Source organism: Protopterus annectens, chromosome 1.part1 (genome assembly GCF_019279795.1).
Source record: "Protopterus annectens isolate FY-2018-M chromosome 1.part1, PAN1.0, whole genome shotgun sequence".
NCBI classification, from domain to species: domain Eukaryota; kingdom Metazoa; phylum Chordata; order Ceratodontiformes; family Protopteridae; genus Protopterus; species Protopterus annectens.
The window spans coordinates 1,365,867,174-1,365,890,893 of NC_056726.1; positions in this window are offsets into that span (position 1 = coordinate 1,365,867,174).

Below are 23,720 nucleotides of genomic sequence, written 5' to 3' on the forward strand. Positions count from 1 at the left end.
CAAATACAAATAGCCTAACTGCACAAAAACTGAAACCCTGTTACGTGAAATACCTTTGAAAGAAAATGCTCGAAGCACAGATATATAATCGGAGGCATATTTTGTCACATAGCTACTCAAATCCTTGAAGCATTTCATAATGTCCTACAGCTCATTTCAAAATCTGACACAATCCAAAACTTAATCCAAATTGTAATGTTAAAGGTAGCCATGAACTCAAACCCTAACTCCAAAGCTAAAGTCACTGATTTATGCAAATACTATGCTAGTGTACTTGATCAGGTGGTCATCTATACACTATGACAACAAAACGGTCTTTATGATGTAACATTTCATATTTTTGCTATAATACAAATTAGTAGAAATTATTATTAATAGCTGATTAACTCTCAGAAATAAGTTCTTTTTAATTCCTTTGACTTAATAAAGCTTTAGCAACTAGTCACTTCTATACTGATTGTGATAGACTATATGTTGTGTACTGCTTTAGTTGTATATATTAGGATTGCCTTCTTAATCTTTGCATAGGTGACATTGTGATAATGGTTTAAAATGACGATCACCATTCATGAGGTGAAACCTCCTCTTCGCACACGTCCACAGTCTCAAAGGTAACTCCCAAATCTGCTCTGAATTGGTGGTCAAGAATACTACATACCCAAACGCCATAGATATAGCCAACCTGCTGGCAGACAAGTTCAGTGAAAACTTCATCCCCTGTCCTCCCCCATAAGTAAACCAGGATATCCCCAGCACCTGTCCCCCTCCCCTCATCACCAGGGAGCAGGTTATTATTGCCCTCTCAAAGGCAAAAAATACAGCCTCCATGGGACCCTACACCATCCCTGTCTGTGTCCTATATGAACTCAGGCAAAAGCACTCAGCACCACTAGACACCCTACTCAACCAAAGCCTATGCACTGGCTTCATCCCCACAGAATGAAAGACAGCCACTGTCTCTGCACAAAGGTGGCACGTCCACCAACCCAGCCTGATCTGCAAGGCCATGGAATGCATTATCATGGACCTTATAAACAAGGACATTGGCAACCTTCAAACGCTTGATCCTACACAGTTTGGTTTTGCCAAGGGAAGATCATGCCTGTTAAACTTGGTCACCTTCTTCGAAACAGTCACCAAAGCCATCAATGAGGGCAAGACAATGCACACTGCCTACCTTGACCAAGCCAAAGCCTTCAACACTATTCCCCATTCGGGCAAATTGATAAACTCTCCCAGCTAGCCATCCACCCATATATTACCAGATGGGTAGCTAACTGGCTCACTGATAAAACCCACTCAGTCAAAATATGGGAAGCCACCTCTAGTAGTAGACCTGCAAACAAGCAGCGTACCCCAAAGATCGGTCTTGGGGCCTCTACTATTTGGGATATACTTTTCTGAGGTGCAAGCCAAAAAACAGAGGTCTGTGGCTGACTAAGTTTGCAGATGACTGCAAGTTGGCCACTGTCATAAATGTCCCTAGTGATGTGAACATCCTCCAAGAAGGCCTTAACCAAACTAATGACTGGTATCAGAAGCATGGCCTCAAACTGAATGTCAAGAAATGTATCATTATCCCCTTTGGAGAAAATGGTGTCCCCACTAATTATCACATTAATAACAATGTACTAAGCTTGGAATCAGTCGTGAGGGACTTGTGCACCAAGGTTGATAGCAACCTGACTTTTGACCACCATGTTGCCTCCATTGAACCGAAGGCTTTCTACATGGCCCACCTCATAAGTAAGGGTATTTCATCCAGGAACAAGGAGGTCATAACATCCCTGTACTCCTCCCTTATCAGACCCATTATTGAATACAATGCCCCCTTCAACATGTACCTTGCCAAGCACATGCAGCAGTTGGAGAGACCACAGAGGTTCCTGACCAGGAAAATCCAGGGTCTCAAATACCTGTCCTATACAGATAGGCTAAATGCCCTGTCCCTCTACTCAATCTCATACAGACTGCTCAGTGGTGACCTGTGTCTGGCATACAAGGTCATCTCAGACTTAGCCTTGATGGAGTTGCTGCATATCCCTAAGTCAAACTCCACTCATGCAACCCACACGCAAGGTCTCAACCTGGTCTGTGACATTAGTAGAACTTGTTCACAGGATAGATTTGTGTCCCAACGACTCTCCCATCTGTGAAATAGACTTCCTGTTCATGTCAAGCAGTGTACCTCACTAGACCTCTTTAAGAGGAACCTGGACGACTGGATGGGAAACAGAAAATATACTCCTGGGATCCCACCTGTGTCCCTGATGGACAGAGAAAACAGGTGCTGACTTTGTGGGAACATGGGTGAAATTCTTGGCTAGGCATATAAGGGCATCCTGGCCAATAGCCTAGTATTGTCCTATGAATGTATGAACCTATAGTAGTTATATATGATTTATCTCAATCATGTTTTCTATCGCTCATCCCATATAGAAACACATCAATATGGATAACTGCATCAGTAAATATAAACAAACTGATTAACAGATAGACCTTACACACATACATGCTTACATCTCAACAGCTTACTACAAAATGGCAGTCTCTCCCTGCACGTGCTCAGTAATCAATACACTTAGTGCATGCCCATGGAGATTTCTTAAAGAGATATGCACACTGATCTACATCCACCTTCTTAAAGAAAAGATTGCTTTTTATCAAAATAAAATTGCCATTAGGCATGCATCAATAATCAGTCAATTAGAAAAATAAACACAGTTCTCAGTTTGTTCATATTGTTTATGTCCAGGTCACTGCATGTCTGGCACATGGTCTGGAGATTCAACCGAATCTTGTGAAATAACCATCAGGACTGCACTTAGCAACAGGGACTGGTTTTGGTGAATAGCTCGTCTCAGAATTCATCACAGGAACAGAAATAGCTTCTGAAACTTCCTCAGGAAATGGAACACAGGATAACTCACTCTGAGATAAAGAGTCTTTCTCACAGGCTATATGCTGTGGGACAGGTTTGGACACAAGTAACAAATGCTTCTGATTCCACCTGAATTCTGCTCCTTGTGATTCCACAATGTATGATCTCGGCTCTGGACAAATGTTTCTCATGAATCCAATCTGATCAAAACCTTTGAACATTAACATTCTTACTACTTCTCCCTCTCATAATGGATTGAGTGGTTTGCTGGTCTTATCGTAATAGGAAGTCAGGGTAAGACACTTCTTCAACAGATTGACTTTCACTGATCTGTTGTTCTTGACACATGTAACCAACAATTGACTACTGATGTGTAATGTGGTTCTGGTTTGTCTCGACAGAAGTCTCTGAGCAGGTGAACCAAGATGTTTATCACAAGGAATGTTTCTGAGATTCAAGAGATTTAGGAAAACATCACCGTTGTCTTGCTTTGACTTCTCCAGTAACTGCTTTGCACTTTGAACTGCATGTTCTGCCAAACCATTTTACTGAGGATATGCTGGGCTACTCGTGACATGCATATAGTCCCACTCCTCTGCAAATCTTTTGAACTGTTGGCTTTTAAACTACGTGTCACTGTCAGAAATAACTTTCTATGGGGATCCATGGGCTGCAAAATGACACTTCATCTTAGTAATGATAGTAGTAGATGCTAAGTTAGGAAGTAAGTCAACCTCAAACCAATTGGAATAAGAGTCTACTAACACCAAATAATGTTGACCATTCCACTCACAAATATCTTTTGGCTACTGTTGAACTAGGTAGTTCAGGAATCTGGTTCAGCTGAAGTGGTTTCTATTGATGTGGCTTTGTACTACTACACACAGAACAAGATGAAAGTAGTCTCTCAATATCATGTGACATAGAAGGCCAAAATTCTAGTTCTTTCACCCTTCTTTTGGTAGAGGCTGCTCCTGGGTGATGTTGGTGTAAGAAGTAATGTATTCTTGTTGCATGGACTCTGGAACAATAACTTTAGGACCATTCATGACGATATCATGTTTGACAAAATCTCATCTCTGTATGGAAAATATGGGTGCACTTCTGGAGGTAAACTAGATTGCTTTGACTGCCATCCTTCTTTAATAAAGTGGTTGAGCTTCTGTAGAACTGGATCTACGGCTGTATGATCTCTGACCTCATCAAGACGTGTGGAAGAAAAATTTCTCATGTCCATGACTTTAAAATCAAACCTCTCATTCTCATGTGTTCAGTGGTATTTCTGGGTGATCTGAATAAAGTATCAGCAAGGTAAAGAAGTTTGCCTTTCTTGTAGACAAGATGGAAACATACGTTAAAACCTGGCTAGTGCGGTATGCATAGGCATTTTCAAAATAGCGACTAGAGGTTAGTGATCTCTTTCGATATAGATAGGTCTACCATTCACATAATCATGGAACTTGGAACATGCAAACACAATTGCCAAAAACTCTTTCTATCTGAACATACTGCATTTCAGCTTGGGTGACAGTTTTGGATGCATAAGCAACAGGATAATCCTCTTGGAGAATGACTGCACTAAGACCGAATTTCAAAGCATCACATGAAAGAGTAACTGGTTTGTGGATATTATAGTATCTGAGAGTAGGTGGACTGGCAGTTCTCTGTTTCAGGACATCAAATGATCTCTGGCGTTGTTCTAACCAAGACCAAGATACATCTTTACGTGTTAGCTCTCTGAGTGGTACAGATATTTGACTCCAGTCTAGATTGAACTTGCCTAGGTAGTTAACCATGCCAAGAAAACATTGCAGGGTTTGAACATTGTCTGGAACTGGCATCTCGAGGATGGCTGTTTGCTTAGTAGGCTCTGGTCGTAGATCTGAACCAGTGAATAAATGACCAACATAAGTGACTTCTCATAGCCTGAATTTGTATTTCTGTGGATTGAGATTAAGATTCACTTGACGTGACCTTTCCAGAACTTTTCTGAGGTATCTGTCTTGCTATGCTTCACCATTACCTCCTACTAGTATGTCATCCACTATAATAGGTAGGATACCCAGAAAAACTTGCTCCATTGCACATTGAAACACTTCACTTGCAGAATTTTTTCCCAAATGACATTCTCAGAAATCTGTACCTTCCAAATGGAGTACTGAAAGTAGTGAGCAACGAAGATTTCTTGTCAAGCAAAATTTGCTAAAATGAACTCTTTGCATCTAAGACAGAAAAAATAGTGGCATTTGGCATGAGAGCTGCAACTTCTTCATCTTCCTTGTTAAATGAAAGCAGTCCCATTTTCAAAGAGTCTCTGAGCCTAATAATGACTGGACATGCCTGTTGACCACAAAAAATAATAAGTCATAGCTTCTTCCAGCAGAGTAACAGCAGAGTAACATGAAAGCACTATTGAGCCTTCGGTTTGAATCTCTTCATCATCATATGCAACAAAGTTGGCACACTTTGCCAAATCAAGCCTTTTACCAGCACATACTCTAGCAAAAGTTTCTGCAGATATAACGTTACACTTTGAGCTAGTTCAAACTTTGAGCTCTGTAGGTTTTCCATTTATCAGAACAGTACAAAAAACTTCATTCTTGGCCCATAAATCAACTGCATTGACCATTTCACTAAGCGCTGACACACCATCAACATAAAAAGAATGAGACTCTAAGTCATGGCTTTCTAACTGATCAACTTGTTCTTAAAATCACAACGTAGGACACCAACAGCACAAAGCACCAAATAGTAACAAGCAGCAATTCAAACCAAAGATACGGTACATAGATTTAGTGCACACTTTCGTAAAAAACGTCATCAGAATCATCTGATTCTAAATCATCTAAATCTATGTACTTGTGGAGTTTTGTGGAATAAATTTTAACTATATTCATATCTTTCCACGTTTTTGGCTGTATTTTTGGTTTGAATTGCTGCTCGTTGCTGTTTGGTGCCTTGTTTCTTAAAATGTTCCCTTTTAGTAAAAGAGTACACACATTATTTTGATTTATAAACTTTTTTAAAATGAATCCATTTATTGCAGTTGTGGCATTGTTGACCACAAGCTAAGAATTTCTGTCTTTTAGATTCATGACTTCTACCACAATTATGGCAGTTAACAATGAAACTAGGTTGGGGCCCATGTTTTTGAGTTTGCTGACTTACTCTTATGGTTCACTGAGAATGAGAGGTTTCTGGAACTTGCTAGAAAGCTCTGGGGTTTACCTGTGAGTGTGGTAGGGGCTGCAGCTGTTATGTGCTTGGGTCTGTCTCTTTTAACCACGTACTGCATACTATCAATGTGAGGCTTAAAAGTTACTGGATATGAGAGAAATATGCACACTGATCTACATTTTCTTTTACAGGATTATCAGCAATGTTTTTTTTATTTTTAGGATCCACTACAACTTCTTTATCAGTGTGAGCTTCCATCAGATAAACTGTGCAAAAGATGTTCATAACAGACATCTTTATTAAACACATTCCAATACTGCATGTCATAGAGCTGATCCAGCAAGTGTGACAAAAAATATAGAGGGCAAGCTCTCTTTCACTCCCATATTTCTTAAGCCAAAGACAAGATACTTAAACGATTGCTGTCACTGACAAACAGTATACTGCTGTCTTGTTCTACACTGAACTTGGATCATTACCTTCTCTTTGTTTCCAGATTTCAGAACTAGTTCTTGTTCCTGATTGGCTTGGAAGAGTGACCCACAAATGACTTCAGATTGTGAGCGTGTTCTATTGCATTATTCTCCCCTGGTCCATTGTATATTGGGGTAAGCCTCACATATGTCAGGTAACTGAATGCATCTCTGTTTTCAGATAGGCATTTTTTAGACATAAGGTAAAATGCACCCTATAACTTGGGAGAGGAATGGATATGTAGTGACCATCATACTGTGGCTGTGTTTTTTTAAGCTTGAAAGTTATGTCCTAAAGTCTGAAGTGCTGGATTGTATAGGTGAGTAATGTGGGTTTAAAACAGAGTTTAGAGAGGGAGTGAACTGCCTCTGTATTTATGCTAATATGACAGAACCCCAGACCTCCTGGCTTGTGCTGCTCTTCCTGCCTGCCAATGTCCAAAAAGAACAGGCAATAGGATATACCCCGATATGTCTCTTCTCATTGCCTTTCAGAAGGGCAAGCAGGCTTTGCTTTTTCCTTCTTTTGCCCCCTGCAATAATAGCTGCAACAGTGCCCAGGTTGCTAGATGAACCTGGGTCGTAGACAGCGCTTCATTCCTGAATACTATAGAGCTGACATCCACCTGCCCTTCTTGTGCAGGGAGTCTATGTTTGAGCCCTGTTCAGCAGTGTCTCCACATTTTCACTGGAATTTATTTATTCATTTGTATTATCACATATCACCAAAAGTATTTGTGTCACTGAGATGAAAAGCATGACACAAAATGGTCTGTACCTCTGCAGATCACAAAAACCCATCCTCTTTATGTATGGGATATTTTCAGTGAGTTTTAGTCATATTCTGGACTCTTGTGTTAATGAATATGATTTGAAATGTCTGCAACCATCTATTAAAGCCTGCTTGATTTTTAACAGATAGCAACATGTATAAACCTCTTAGAATTTATTTGTGTTTGGTAAGGAAATACATTTCACTATAATCATTCAGGTGTATATGTTGCTGTCTGCTCATATGTTTTTCAAGTTCCTTATAAAGACTGTGACATTTTCCATCAATTAAAATTTAAGATTATCTGCTAAAACTCATAATCTGGTATGCTGTTACACACCAAAGTTGAAGTTTAAATGATGCCTACATACTTCACTTAATGGGAGTATTTCAGAGTTAAGGAAGTATCCCCAGAGTGCAGAAGCATGTATAACTTGAGGAGGCTTTTTGGATCTTAAAGTCACATAAAGTCAGTACCATTACTGATGCCTGGGTACTGCATTGCCTTCTATTTACTGTCTCCCATTTTAGATTTCTGCTTTGTAACAGCTGTGTTCAGGACATCTCAGGCTAGTACAAGGGAACAGACAATTTTCTTGTCTGGTATACTAGTGTATTACAAGTGAGATACCAATATCAATGCCCATTACTATTTGATATGCTAAGTGCAATAATTACATCAAGTGTTTGAGCTTAGCATTCAGACCAAATGTCTGAAAGAGCAATTGCTATATAATTTGAATGCCATTTGTCTAATAAATGCTGTTTTTTTTAACAAAAAAGAATATTGTATATTCTGCTACTTATCTCCTTAAATGTTATCACTGCATTTACTATTTATCAATATACTGCTCATTTCACTGACTTACTTAGTTGTCTACTGCATGAGCATGTTATTACTATGTATCTCTGTATTTCCTAAATGTCTAGTCTACTGAATGTAAATAATATTCTTATTTACTCCCTGTATACTTTAACTGCTTTTTATGTAAATGTTCTCCCCAGGACTCCACTGAACAGGGATCACTTTTGGTGCCCAGTCAGACTGTCCTGGTAAACAAATGCTAAAAAATATATAAATAAAGAAAGATATATGACATTTACAAATGTCATCTATTGACTTCTGGCCAGACTCCTTAAAAAGGCCAGTCTGTAATCAATGGACTAATGAAGATTTTATTATTTTTATTTCAAATAAAAGTGCTCATGCATATATATCATCATCTAGATACATACATAAAACTGACTGTAATTCACTCACGGTGTCATGTCTTTTCTGTTGTGGGATAACAATCACTTCAGCCACTTTCCTAGACTGTTTTTCATTTTGCACCACATTCAGCTATGTAGATAGTGGTTAAGGAGTGGAGAATTCTTTCTGTAACATTTTGTTAATAACTGTGACACTTTCTTCTTGACATGAACCTTTCCTAGCCTTCGTATGCTTAATGTCACTTTTAGCCACATTACAAGAGACAACAGCTTTCACGATTGCAGATGAATTGCTTCAAGATGGACTCTGTTAGGGAGAGATAACTCACTATTTTTCAGTGTTTTGGACTGTTACCAATAATTATATATGTAATTACAGTTTTGTAATTAACGATTTATGTGGATGAATGGTGAGATTTCCACCATCACCAATGAAATCATTCAGGCTGTGGAATCCACGACTCTCATCAAATAGACAGGTGATACTGGGATCCTCTGCTTACTAGCAGAGCTTATTCCTCTCCTCAGCATTGGACAGAAGTAGTTCTGAACATAATGATAAGTAAACTGCATTAGCAGATAACTCAAAGACCTTATTAAAATGATTTTATGGAAGACTGCATTGCTGGCTAAAGCTTGATTATTGTCTGTGAATGTTTTATCATTGAATATGCACAGTCTTAAAGATGTAAGTTGTTTTATCATTGAATATGCACAGTCTTAAAGATAGTAAGTATCAGAAAATAGACTTCTTGATTTTTATCAGTTGAATTCTCATATTGGTACTTAATAAAATAAAAAAAAAATCTAATGAAAATGGAAAATGGGAAATTCTTAATGAACAAATGGAACTATAATCTTACCTGTCTGTTTTCAGGCCTTTATATATATTTGTAGATAGTTTGTCTCTATTTCTCATTTGTAATTGAACTACTTAACACATACAGTACATTTCATTTGATTGTATGTTGCTTCGTACCTGCAAAATTTAATAATGTTTTTGAAAACAAAAAAGAAAATGGACTTCTCTTCATTAGCATCCATGTTACCAGTCTCTTTTCTTTTTGAAGCTGCCCAGACTTTTTCAGCACAGAGGTAGGCCTATCAGTTCTTAATAAATACCATTTTCATATCCTGAGTTTCAGTCTCTTAATGCCCATTAATCTTCACAAACTGCTTACCTATGCAGTTTGTGCCCTCATTTCATCTCTAAAAGAGGTATCTCTATCTAATGAGATAAGCCAGCTAAAAAAAATAAAATAAAATAAAGTACAGCTAGTCTGTATTAGTTTCATCTATAGTCTGACTTTGGTGAAATTAGTTAATAAGTTTATCCTGCCTCAATACAAACAGAAAATGATTGACTTTAACAATTGGTTTAGTTTCTGGTGTCATTTCAAGGGGATCCAGTACCTGACAGCCTGGAAAGATATGATTGACAAACCACAATGCTTAGCCAGAAATGGCCTGCATCTGTCTCCCTCGGGCTTCAGCCTTCTGGCAAAGGCTCTTGCCTCCCCATAATGCTTTTTTAGGCAATGCCATGAGGTCAAAACTACCAATATGAAAATTTCATCAAAATGCAAATTAAAAGTCATGCTACTAAATGCTAGGAGTCTAAACATGAAACTGTACTCATTGCAAGCATTCTTAACCTTGGAAATGCTGGCATTTATGCAATCACACAAACCTAGTTCAAAGCTGCAAAAAGCACCCCCAGCCATACCAGGTTACTCATCCTATCATACATTCAGACCCCAAACCATGGGTAGCAAAGCAAAAGGAGGTGGAGCTGCAATAAATATAAAAGACACAGGGGTGACCCATGCTATTGGACTGCCGTGCAGCCCCCCCCAGCTGTAAAAAATAAAAAAAAAGAAAGAAAATAAAGATAAAAAAGAAAAATTGCAGTCTGGAGCATGCACAGACTGTCTCAGCAGCAGTCCAGATTAGGAAACACTTAACAACAGACATCCCAGAAGTCTATGCAGTTGTAACTGCATAGACTGTTGCAGGAAATGGAGCCAACTTGGACTCGCGTGGTGGCAGACTGGAGTCTCGTCAGGGATGTGTGTGAAGGGATCATGAGGTTGCAGGCATGGATTGAAGGGAGTGTAAATGCCCCAGTTGCTATATACTGGTGGCTAGAACAAACTCATGATGGTGTGGTAGGGAACACCTCAGGCTTGAACCCTGTACCTTGTATGCAGGTGTTAAGGACCTGAATTCCCTACCCACCACCATTTGTAAACAAATTGCAGATTTTTGCCTCATATTTGATCTGATCTGTTCCTCATAATATCTGTGGTTTCTAAATGCTTCCTTGCTTGATATTTTATGGTGCAGTGGTACCATTGTTGTCTCACAACTGCAGGTTCTTAGGTTTGATTCTTAGTTGGGGTGCCTTCTGTGGAGGTCTGCATCTTCTCTGTTTGTTTGCAGATTTTTGCCTCATATTTGATCTTATCTGTTCCTCATAATATCTGTGGTTTCTAAATGCTGCAATGTTTGACATTTGATGGTGCAATGATAGCATTGTTGTCTCAGAGCTGCAGATTTGCAGGTTTGATTCTTGGCTGGGGTACCTTCTGTGTGGGGTCTGCATCTTCTCCGTGTGTTTGTGTGGGTTTGCTTTTGTGTCCTCCCATGTTACAAAGACATGCTTGCATTATTTCTTCCTGGGCCTCTGCTGAAAATTGTTTTTTGTTCCAAGTCAGACTGTCCTGATTAACAAATGTTAAATAAATTGACAGGCATTTGAATTTCAGACTTCAGGTTTCTGAATGTTTAACTGCTTACATATTTGATGGTGCAGTGGTAGCATTGTTGTCGCACAGCTGTAGGTCTTCTGGTTTGATTCTTGGCTGGGGTTCCTTCTGTGTGGAGTCTGCATTTCATCCCTGTGTTTGTGTGGATTTGTTCTAGTGACCTGCCATTTTACAAAGACATGTCTGCAGTATTTCTCCCTGGGCCTCTGCTGAAAATTGTTTTTGTTCTGTCAAAAATAAAACTGACAGGCATTTGAATTTCAGACTTCATATTCTTCAGAAAATACATAGTAACACAACCTTTTATTCTAGCAATTTTCTAAGTTTATAAGATGAATATTTGAAAATTGTCCTTATTTTTGGGACTGTATTACCCCATTATTGGCTTTGTGCAGGTTTTTTGTGCTAAGGTTGACAGCTATGGCAATAACTGAATTCACTGAATATGTTTGAGGGCTGTATTCCCTCATTACTGGGTTTGTCCAGGTGTTTTGTGCTAAGAGGTTGACAGCTATGGTGAGAACTGAATTAATTAAATGATAGCCATTTAAGTTTCAGTCTTCCTCTCTTTCACAAAGCAGCTGATTTGGTGTAGTGGTATGTTGCTCTGACTGTTTTGCACAGGGACCTTGGCAGTAAAATGTATGGTGGCAACACAGCATTTTTCTTTGACAAAGCAGCTGATTTGGCATAGTGGTATGTTGCTCTGACTCTTTTGCACAGGGACCTTGGCAGTAAAATATATGGTGGTAACACAGCATTTTATTCTAGCAACTTTCCAAGATTATACAAGCAATGTTTAATGTGTCCCTGTTTTTTGGGCTTTTGACCCCCCCCCCCCCAATAAATTTGGCTTTTTCCAGATTTCTTGTGCTACGAAGTTGAGATGCAGTTGAGTATTGAGTAGATTTTACAAGCAGCTGAGAGCTGCAGGGGAAGAGAAGTTTAGTGCTGCTTATGCTATAGCAGTTTGCATTGTTAATAGCACAACAGGTCATGTACTTGCTTTTGATGCAGAAGGTTGTTGGTTCTACTCCCACAAGGGGTGGATGCTGCCGTACTGAAAAAGTTAAGATATTAACTATGAGCCGGTTATCATTTTGCCATCTATTTCCTATTGCAATATTACTAGCTTATCATACTTCTTCAGAGATTGTGCATATTTACTGATAATGGTGGACTGTAGAATTGTGCATATTTACTGATAATGGTGGACTGTAGAAGTTTGAGTAGACTTTTACGATGGAATTGTTCTGAACTGGGCAGTTTTGTCATTATGGGTGCATGCATTTTGTTTCATTGTTTACTGGAAAGATGTTCTGAATTGGGCAGTTTTGTCATTATTGGTGCATGCGTTTTGTTTCATAGTTTACTGGAAAAATGTTCAAAACAATAGGAAGGTGTATCAAAGAGCACATGTATGTTTCATATGCAAGGGGCCTATGATTTGAAAACAGCCCAGAATTAATCTTTATCTGCCACTGGTAAAATGTATTTTCTTTGAATGTGGGTTTCAATGCTGTTTCAATGAATGTGAGTTTCAAGGGCAGAGAAGTTTTAATGCTAAGTTTGTTTAGCAGATGTCTTAGTGTTTGTGCTGTAAAATGCAAAATAAAACTTTCAAATGAAGTCCAAATCATCATAGAAGTAAATCAGTATGCACATTAGTGTTTATGGTAAATGGAGTGAAATAGCCAAGTAATGAATCATTGGAATGGCTGCAGGGGGAGGGGGAAGGGTGGCAAACTTAAAGACAGCCCCAGCTGAACTATACCTCCCAACTGTCCAGATTTTCAAAGAATGAATAGATTTTTGCTTCTTATTTTTGGTTTGTTCCTCATAAAATTTGTGATTTTCTGGTGAATCATTTAGGAATTAAGTCACTAAATAATGACACACTGAGTTTTAGACTTCATAACCTTCAGAAAAATGCATGCTAAAGTAAGACCTGTTGTTCTATCAACTGTCTCAGTTTATACAAGAGCAATTTTTAGTACTGTCCCCCAATATATTTGGCCTTGACCAGATTTATTGCATTAACAGGTTGAGAGGTACATGCAAATAAATTGCTTTATAGAATTAGGCATAGCCAAACCTCTCAACTGTCCCTGATTTTGGCTCAAAATGTTGCTCTTCCCCCTAATAATCCCTCTGCAAAATAGCAATTTTGGAAGAAAACATGGAGGGTTTACAATTAAGAAATGACCGCAATAATCAGAGTTATAGATTAAAACGAAGAATAGCAACAAGGCAGGCAAACCAATGACTTTCGCTAAACGTAGTAAGCAGTCCAACATATGTTCAATACACCCAAATCACGAATCCTAGTACTCCAAGTCTTCTGGCAAAAAGTCTTTATTACAAATATATGAACAGCAGGTAAGCGCTTTCACCGATGTGGCTTCTTCAGACCTATCAGTTAGTTAATACACTTCTCATTTAAATACATCACTAGGCGGGAAAACTCTCATTCATGATTCTTTCATTTAAAATTTAAAGATACAAGATAATTTAAAAATTTATTCAAATCTAAGAAAGCAAAAATAACAGAATAAAATAAAATAAGTCGACAATAATAAATATATATCCACAGGAACAACTAATGACTATCCACAATAAAATAACTATTCTAAGAACATTTGGAAGTATAAAAAGAATAAATAGCTACTACAATTTCATATTTAGCAATAACATATGCATAAATCTCAAATATGTAAACAGTATATAGTATATAATGTATTTCATTTAAGATAGGATGTGTAAATTATACACTATCTATTCAGTTTCCTAGATCTTAAAAAAGGTTTGACTGAGACCATAGCATTTAAGCCAGGTGGGCTATCAGACCTAAGTCTGATAATCCAGCTGGCTTCCCTGGTCTCAGTAAATGTCCTGATATCTCCCCCTCTTGGTCCCGGTTTGATGTTTTCTATTATCAAAAACTTAAATGTGTGCTTTTCTCCTTTTTCCATTATATGTCTAGCTAATGCGTTCGTCTTAAGACCAATCCTAATGTTATAGACATGTTCACGTATTCGGTCCCTAAGCTTCCTGTTGGTCTTTCCAACATAGAACGCCTGACATTCTATGCAGGAAGCTAGGTAAACCACATTGGATGACTGGCAGGTACCCATTACTTTAAAACAATATTCTCGTTGACTAACTGGTTGTCTAAAAAAATTATCCACATTAATATAATTGCAGAAATTACACCCATTACACTTCATTGTTCCATAGTCTACCTCCTCCATACTGTGTCCACACTCTGATGGATAACATAATAATCTTCTAAGACTTTTTTTGTTCCTGTATATAAATCTAGGGGCCTCTCCCACGATATCTTTTATGGTATCATCTATAGTTAAGACATCCCAGCACCCTCTAATAACATCCTTGATGTTTCCTACATCACTGGTGAAGTATAGAGAGCAAGCCATACCAAAGTCCACCCCTTGGCTTCTCATATTTGTTGATATTCGTGCTGAATCATAACACTCTACTCCATTACATCTGCCAAAATAGGGAGCTGCTCTGTTATTTCTTAACATATGCATCTCAGAAAATCCTCTAGAAATGTCTGAAGCTGAATATCCTCTAGAAAGAAATCTATCTTTTAAGTCATTGGTCTCATGTTCGAATCCCATATCTGTCGGATTATATCTGGATATACGCATTGCCTGTCCTTTCACAATGTTTTGGTAGACGTAGCCAGGATGCATACTTGTCCTGTGTAAGAGGGCATTTTTGTGACAATCCTTTCTATGCACGCCTGTGTTAACCATCCCATTAGGAAGCTTCTCTACATATATGTCTAAGAATGGCAACCTGGTACTGGACCATTCATAAGTGAATTTTAAATATTAGGATTAGGATATGGGATTCGAACATGAGACCAATGATTTAAAAGATAGATTTCTTTCTAGAGGATATTCAGCTTCAGACATTTCTAGAGGATTTTCTGAGATGCATATGTTAAGAAATAACAGAGCAGCTCCCTATTTTGGCAGATGTAATGGAGTAGAGTGTTATGATTCAGCACGAATATCAACAAATATGAGAAGCCAAGGGGTGGACTTTGGTATGGCTTGCTCTCTATACTTCACCAGTGATGTAGGAAACATCAAGGATGTTATTAGAGGGTGCTGGGATGTCTTAACTATAGATGATACCATAAAAGATATCGTGGGAGAGGCCCCTAGATTTATATACAGGAACAAAAAAAGTCTTAGAAGATTATTATGTTATCCATCAGAGTGTGGACACAGTATGGAGGAGGTAGACTATGGAACAATGAAGTGTAATGGGTGTAATTTCTGCAATTATATTAATGTGGATAATTTTTTTAGACAACCAGTTAGTCAACGAGAATATTGTTTTAAAGTAATGGGTACCTGCCAGTCATCCAATGTGGTTTACCTAGCTTCCTGCATAGAATGTCAGGCGTTCTATGTTGGAAAGACCAACAGGAAGCTTAGGGACCGAATACGTGAACATGTCTATAACATTAGGATTGGTCTTAAGACGAACGCATTAGCTAGACATATAATGGAAAAAGGAGAAAAGCACACATTTAAGTTTTTGATAATAGAAAACATCAAACCGGGACCAAGAGGGGGAGATATCAGGACATTTACTGAGACCAGGGAAGCCAGCTGGATTATCAGACTTAGGTCTGATAGCCCACCTGGCTTAAATGCTATGGTCTCAGTCAAACCTTTTTTAAGATCTAGGAAACTGAATAGATAGTGTATAATTTACACATCCTATCTTAAATGAAATACATTATATACTATATACTGTTTACATATTTGAGATTTATGCATATGTTATTGCTAAATATGAAATTGTAGTAGCTATTTATTCTTTTTATACTTCCAAATGTTCTTAGAATAGTTATTTTATTGTGGATAGTCATTAGTTGTTCCTGTGGATATATATTTATTATTGTCGACTTATTTTATTTTATTCTGTTATTTTTGCTTTCTTAGATTTGAATAAATTTTTAAATTATCTTGTATCTTTAAATTTTAAATGAAAGAATCATGAATGAGAGTTTTCCCGCCTAGTGATGTATTTAAATGAGAAGTGTATTAACTAACTGATAGGTCTGAAGAAGCCACATCGGTGAAAGCGCTTACCTGCTGTTCATATATTTGTAATAAAGACTTTTTGCCAGAAGACTTGGAGTACTAGGATTCGTGATTTGGGTGTATTGAACATATGTTGGACTGCTTACTACGTTTAGCGAAAGTCATTGGTTTGCCTGCCTTGTTGCTATTCTTCGTTTTTATCTTTTTGCTGATTAGGAGGGAGGCATTTGCCCCGTTGCGGCACTCATTGGACTGTTATTTTTTAGAGTTATAGATTACTTTTATTTCAGAAATGCATGTAGATTATTTTATTTTGTCAGCTGCTCAAGTTAGCAGTACTAATATTAAAGTGTCCCTTCTTTGACAGGTTCCCAGCTGTATTGTGTGGCTATTTTATATTTTTACATCACATTTTTAGTCCATTTTTCATAAAATTGTGTTTTTTTTGGCAAATTACTGACAAATCATTAAAGACTGAAGTTAGAAAATAATGACAGACATTTGAGCTTCAGATTTCATACCATTCAGAAAATTCATACTAATGCAAGACCTATTATATTATATTTCTAAGTTTATAAGAGCAATATTTAAAAATTGTCCTTATTTTTGGGCCTTTGTCCCACTTCTTTGTATGTCTTTGTCCAGATTTCTTGCTCTGAGGTTGAGAGGTATGACAAATGTGTCAGGGCCATCACAGTCAGCCAGAGACATTTCAAATTGTGACATACTTGTTGCACCCCACTCCCCCATGTAGTGACTCTGGATGTGTCGAAGCAAGGCAAGGAGTAGTTATGTAGTGTAAATGTGCAGAGTATCCCCCCCATCCAAGGTAGACACAAGTACTAGAGTGGCTTTTCATCTGTCCTTGATTTTTTCAGAATGGTCTGGTTTCTGTCAAATTTTTTCTACTGTTGATTTATGCTTATTACTCAAAGTGCCTGTTGCTCTGTGTTTAAGTAGCAATACTTTAATGACCATCAGGTAAGCTTGGCTGAGATCGTAAGATGCAAGTAAGCTTTAATAAGCATACTGTTAAAGAATTGCCAACATTGAAAGCCTTTCTGTTGTTGCCATGTAGAGAAGACTTAACTAGATAATGTATAAGCCTTGGGTATTGAAATGCATATGACAGTATTTGTAATAAAGGACAGGATTACATTATTTTAAGAAGCTCATTACACTTGGAGACTTCCAGTCATCTCTGCAGGCTTTACCCGTAAACTAAACAGAATGCCAATCATGTGGTCCATAACCTGTACAGTAATCCTTTTAAGCAATGTATCTTGAGCTTATTTCTTGTTTGCTTTTCATTTTTTACTTTGATCATGTTTTCCCCATGAAACAAGTAGATAGTTGTCAGGCAGCAATTCTTTTTTTGGATAAGAAACAGTTTTACAAGTGGGGGCATCAGAGATTTCTACTTTCAGCATGTTACTTGGTACTTTAATAAAGCTGAATATAAATTATAATTAGAACTGCAGTGCAAGAAGTGGTTTGAGTTGAGTGCTGCTTGTTTTTCTTATACTTGATTTTGACTGGCATTCCATTAATGTATTTAAAAAGTAATTTATTTTTTCATGCCTCACAACCTTTTTGTTTCCATCTAGATATTAAGTAAGCTGTCATGCAGCCAATGCTTTGAAATATTTTTATTGTTCTACACTTCATTTTGTCTTGATTGGACTCTCATAATGATGGTTTGGCACCCAGGGCAGTGTATTTAGTTAGTTTTTGTGTTTTTTAGCATAGCCCCTCCCCTTTCTAGTTGGCCACACCCCTTCACATTGACCCTACCTGTTCAGCTGTCTCCTGCAGCCCCCCTTTGATTTGAAGTCAACAGCCGCCACTGAAAAGACAAACCCACCTTCAGACTTGTCAAACAGTGTGACACACAGGAGCCTATACAGGTGCAGTTAACCATTGACAAGACCTTATTCAAATCATAGCTAGCTACAGACTCCCCACTTTGACTCAGAATGCCCGCTCCACCTATCTGGACCTCTTCAAATCCACCAAGATTCAACCCTTTACCCTGATCCTGGGGGACTTTATCTATCTGACCATAGATTGGAAGAACTATTCACGTCAAAACACAAATTCCCAGAGATTCCTTGATTTTGTCAATGCAAATGCCTTGGACCAGCTGGTCAACACCCCCACAAGAGGTAAAAATATCTTGGACTTGATATTAACTAACATGAGTAACCACTTCAGCATCCCTACAGTGTCATCTTCCCTGGTAAGATCTGACCACAATGTGGTCACTTTCAAAGTCACTATCTCCACCAGCACCCCCTACCTAGGGTCAAACAAAGAAAAACTTCTCCAAAGCTGATTACAACCTCCTGAGGGAAGGTATAAACAGCTTCACAGCCCCCTCCCCCACCATAGGAACTGGAACATATGTGCAAATCTACAGCAAACTACTATACAAGCATTAATATATCTGCATGGAATCAGGAATACCCAACAGGACAGAATCCTCCTCCTCAAGGTAGCATAAACGTGTCTGGTGGTCATCTGCAATAAATAAACTCTATAATAATAGGAAATAATTCCTGTTCAGGGCCAAGAAGGAGCAGGTCACCAATTGGAAGCAATCTCTCCTTAGCCTGAACAAGCAAATAAGAGCACTAGTGAAATTCTACAAAGCAAACTTAGAGTTCAAACTGGCCACATTTAGTAAAGACAATCATAATGCCTTCTTTCCATATGTCCATAATCTCAAAGGAAACACTCAGATCTGCTCAGAACTGGTGGTCAAGGACACCACATACACGAATGCCATAGATATAGCCAACTTGTTGGCAGACAGGTTCAGTAAAAACTTCACCTCTCTGTCCCCCATCAGTAAATCAGGACATTCCCAGCACCTGCCCCCTCCCCTTATCTCTAGGGAGCAAGTCAACACTGCCCTCTCAAAAGCAAAAAATACAGCCTCCATGCGATCAGATAACATCCCAGGCTGCATCCTACATGAACTCAGGCAGGAACCTGCAGCACCATTAGGAACACTGTTCAACCAAAGCCTGAGTAACAGCTTCATGCTAGCCAAGGGGAGGGCAGTTACTGTCATCTCTTTGTACAAAGGTGGAACATCCACCGATCCAGTACAAATCGGTCTAACTAGCCTGATCTTCAAGGCCATGGAGAAGATTATCATGGGCCTCATTAACAAGTACATTGGCAACCTCAAAACACTCGATCTCACACAGTTTGATTTCATCAAGGGGAGGTCATGCCTGTTAAATTTGGTTGACTTCTTAAGACAGCCACCAAAGCCATGGAAGAGGGGAAGATGGTGCACACCACTGACCTTGACCCAGCCAAAACCTTTGATTCTATTCCCCACTTGAGTATAATAGATAAACTCTCTCAACTAGTCATCAATCCATATGTTACCAGATGGGTAGCAAATGGGCTCACTGACAGAGCCCACCTAGTCAAAATAGGGGAAGCCATCTCAAGCAGTAGACCCATAGTGAGAGGTGTACCCCTGGGATCAGTCTTGGGGCCTATGTTGTTTGGGATATATGTTTCTGAGGTGCAGACCAAAACCAGTGGGCTATGGCTGACCAAGTTTGCAGATGACTGCAAGCTGGGCACTTTCATCAATTCATCTAGTGATGTGGACATCCTCCAAGAGGGTCTCATACAAACAAATGACTGGTGCCAGAAACATGGCCTCAGACTTAATGCCAAAAAATGCATCATCATCCACTTTGGTGAGAGTGACATCCCCACAAATTATCACATTAATAACAAGGCCTTAAGCACACAATCAGTTGTGAGTGATTTGGGTACCCAGGTTGATAGCAAACTGACGTTTGACCACCATATTGCCTCCATTGTATGGAAAGCTTTCTACATAACCCACCGCATTAGTAAGACTATCTTATCCAGGGACAAGGAAGTCATAACATCCCTGTATTAAGCCCTTATAAGACCCATTACTGAGTACAATGACCCTTTGGCTTGTACCTCAGAAAGCACATGCAGCAGCTGGAGAGACCACAGAGGTTCCTCACCAGGAGAATCTAGGGCTGAAAACATCTACCCTACACAGATAAGCTAAAGGCTTTGTCCGTCTACTCAGTCTCATACAGACTCCTTAGAGATGAATTCCATCTGGCATACAAAGCAAACTCAGACCCTGCCTTGATGTGACTGCTGCATATCCGCAAGTCAAGCTTCACTCGAGTAACCCAGATGCATGATCTCAACCAGGTCTGTGACATCAATAGGACTTGCTGGCGGGACAGATTTGTGTCCCAGAGACTACACTTCTGTGGAACAGACTCCCTCTCAACATCAATCAGAGTACCTCATTAACCCTTTTTAAACACAACCTGGATAAACTGGATGGGGAACAGAAAATACACCCCTGGGATTCCACCTATGTTCCTGCTGGACAGGGGCATTGAGTACTGACTTGTCAGAACAAGGGCTGAATTCTTGGCTAGGCTTGTAAGGGCCTCAGGGGCAATAGTCTAGTATCATTCTATGAGCCTATGATCCAGTGTTGGAAGTCTATGTTACTACTGTCCTCTTCAGCATGTTAGTAAAAGGAACCATGAGTTACATAGCCAGTTGTTTACAAAACTGTTCCTAAATCTTCTATCTCTTAAACCCAACCAGTTTATTATCTTACTGCTGTTTCCCTTAGGAAACTGCAGTTATGATTATTCATCATTTTGTTACAGCATAGATATTCAAGGACTTTAATGCACAAATAGAAAGAAGACATGCAGATTGCAAATGTTAAAAAATACAATTTAAAAAAATACAACAACAAACATACTTGTCATAGGTGACTCCATAGTCAGACACACTGACGTCCCACTCACCAGGCTGAACAAGGAGAGGGTCACAGTAAGCTGCCTATCGGGCGCTAGAATCCGCCACATAACACAAGCACTCTGGTCACTCCACGGCAAGTACAAATATGACACAGTCATTGTCCATGCTGGTGTGAACGACCTGAGACATACCTCCCTGGACTACATGAAAAGAGACATAGAGGAGCTCTCTGATTATGTAGCCCAGGCAGGTATGACCCTGACCCTGAGCAGTATCCTTCCTTCACCAAGAATGATGCCACAATATAGAGACAAGATGATCAGCTTTAACAATTGGCTTAATGTCTGGTGTCATTCAAAGGGGATCCAGTGTCTGTCTGCCTGGGATGACATGCTTGACAAGCCACGCTGCTTCGCAAGGGACGGCTTGCACCTGTCACCCTGGGATTCGGATATTGGCTAAGGCTCTTGCCACCCCATAGTGCCTTTTTAGGCAAGGCTCAAATTCTAAACCTACCACCCTAGAAAACAAAATGGGAAGAAACTGAGGGTAATGCTGCTCAATGCCAGAAGTCTAAATCTCAAAATGCACGCACTCGAGGCCCTTCTCAGTATGGAGAACATCGATGTCTGTGCTGTAACTGAAACCTGGTTCAAGGCTCCTGAGAGCACCCGGCACTATTAGGTTTTACCTCATATCATGCGTTCCAGCCCCAAAACCCGGACCACACCACAAAAGGAGGGTGTATCCATATTCATAAAGGATACCCACACCTCCAGGTTGGTGGCAACGCACAGCTTGGAAACCATCCAGGTGCAACTAACCATAGGCAAAACTGCTCTACAAATTGTAGCATGCTACAGGCCACCCTCTCAAACTCAGGAACCCCACACAGCCTTCCTGAAGACACTGGAGGGTATAAATGTATCTCCAAACACCATCATATTGGGTGACTTCAACTACCCGAATATAGACTGGGAACATTACTCAAGCCCTAACTTTCTAGCCCAACGGTTCCTGGAGTTCATAAATTCAAATGCCATGGAACAGCTAGTCACTGTTCCCACGAGAGGAGAAAATATACTAGATCTCATTATCACAAACATGGGGACAAAATGCTCCACACTGGAAGTATATCCCTCATTGGTGAGATCTGATCATAAACTAATCTCACTGGAAATCCACATCCTGCCCCCACCCCAAACAAAAAAGACCACAGTGAAGAACTTCTCTAAAGCAAACTTCTCACTACTCAAGACTGGTGTGGTATCCTTCAAGGCCCCTGAGCCAGTGGAAACCACAACCCAAGCTGCGGAAGCCCTTACAAATGCCTTCTGTGAACACCTCCAGGACTGCATGGATCAGGCAATCCCAAATAAAACCAAGACTCTTTCCACAAAGGGCAAACATCCAGTCTGGTGGACCCCAGCCATTAACAAACTTTACAATAAGAGGAGAAAGCTATTACATGATAGAACAAAATCCATAAAAGGGAAGTCACCCCTGATCATTATTAGTAAAAAAATACGAGCACTCATAAAATCAACTAAGGCCAATTTTGAGAGAAAAATTGCCATGGATTCAAAGGACAATCATAAGGCCTTTTTCAGCTATGTTAGGAACCTGGGTGGAAACTCCCAGATATGCTCAGAATTAGTCCAAAATGATACAAAAATCACTGAACCCACAGACATTGCCAACATACTGGCAGACAGGTTCAGTGCAAACTTCACCCCCTCTCCCCCCGTAAAGGAGAGATAACTATCCCAGCAGAGTGTAGCCTCCCAGACATCTCAAATGCGCAGGTGAAAGCTGCTCTCTCTAAAGCTAAAAACACAGCATCAATGGGACCGGATGGTGTCCCCGGCTGTGTGCTACACGAGCTAAATGAGGAATTAAACCCGCACATAAGGCAGCTGTTTAATCTCAGCCTTACCACAGGATACATGCCCAAGGAGTGGCGTACGGCAACTGTGGTCCCACTCCACAAAGGCGGTGCCTCTACGGACCCTGGTAATTACCGCCCCATAAGCTTAACAAGTCTAGTCTGCAAAGCTATGGAGAGGATCATAATGGAGCTCATAAACAAAGATATAGGGGACTTGCAGACATTGGACCCGACCCAGTTTGGCCGTCAAGGGCAGATCATGCCTTTTGAACTTGGTCGACTTCTTCGAAACAATCACCAAGGCCATTGATGAGGGAAAGGCAGTCCATACAGCCTACCTTGACCTTGCAAAGGCCTTCGACACAATACCCCACTCGGGTATTGTAGAAAAACTTACCAGCTTAAATGTAAACCCATATGTCACAAGATGGGTTGCAAACTGGCTTAAGGACAGAACCCACAGGGTTAGAGTTGCTGGCGCTATGTCAGACTCCAAGCCAGTCACAAGCGGTGTCCCACAGGGCTTGGTCCTTGGCCCCCTATTGTTCGGCATCTACTTCTCAGAAGTACAGGCCAACATGGGAGGACTTTGGCTGACAAAGTTTGCAGACGACTGCAAACTGGGCGCCATAGTGGAAAGTGCATCGGACACGGATATC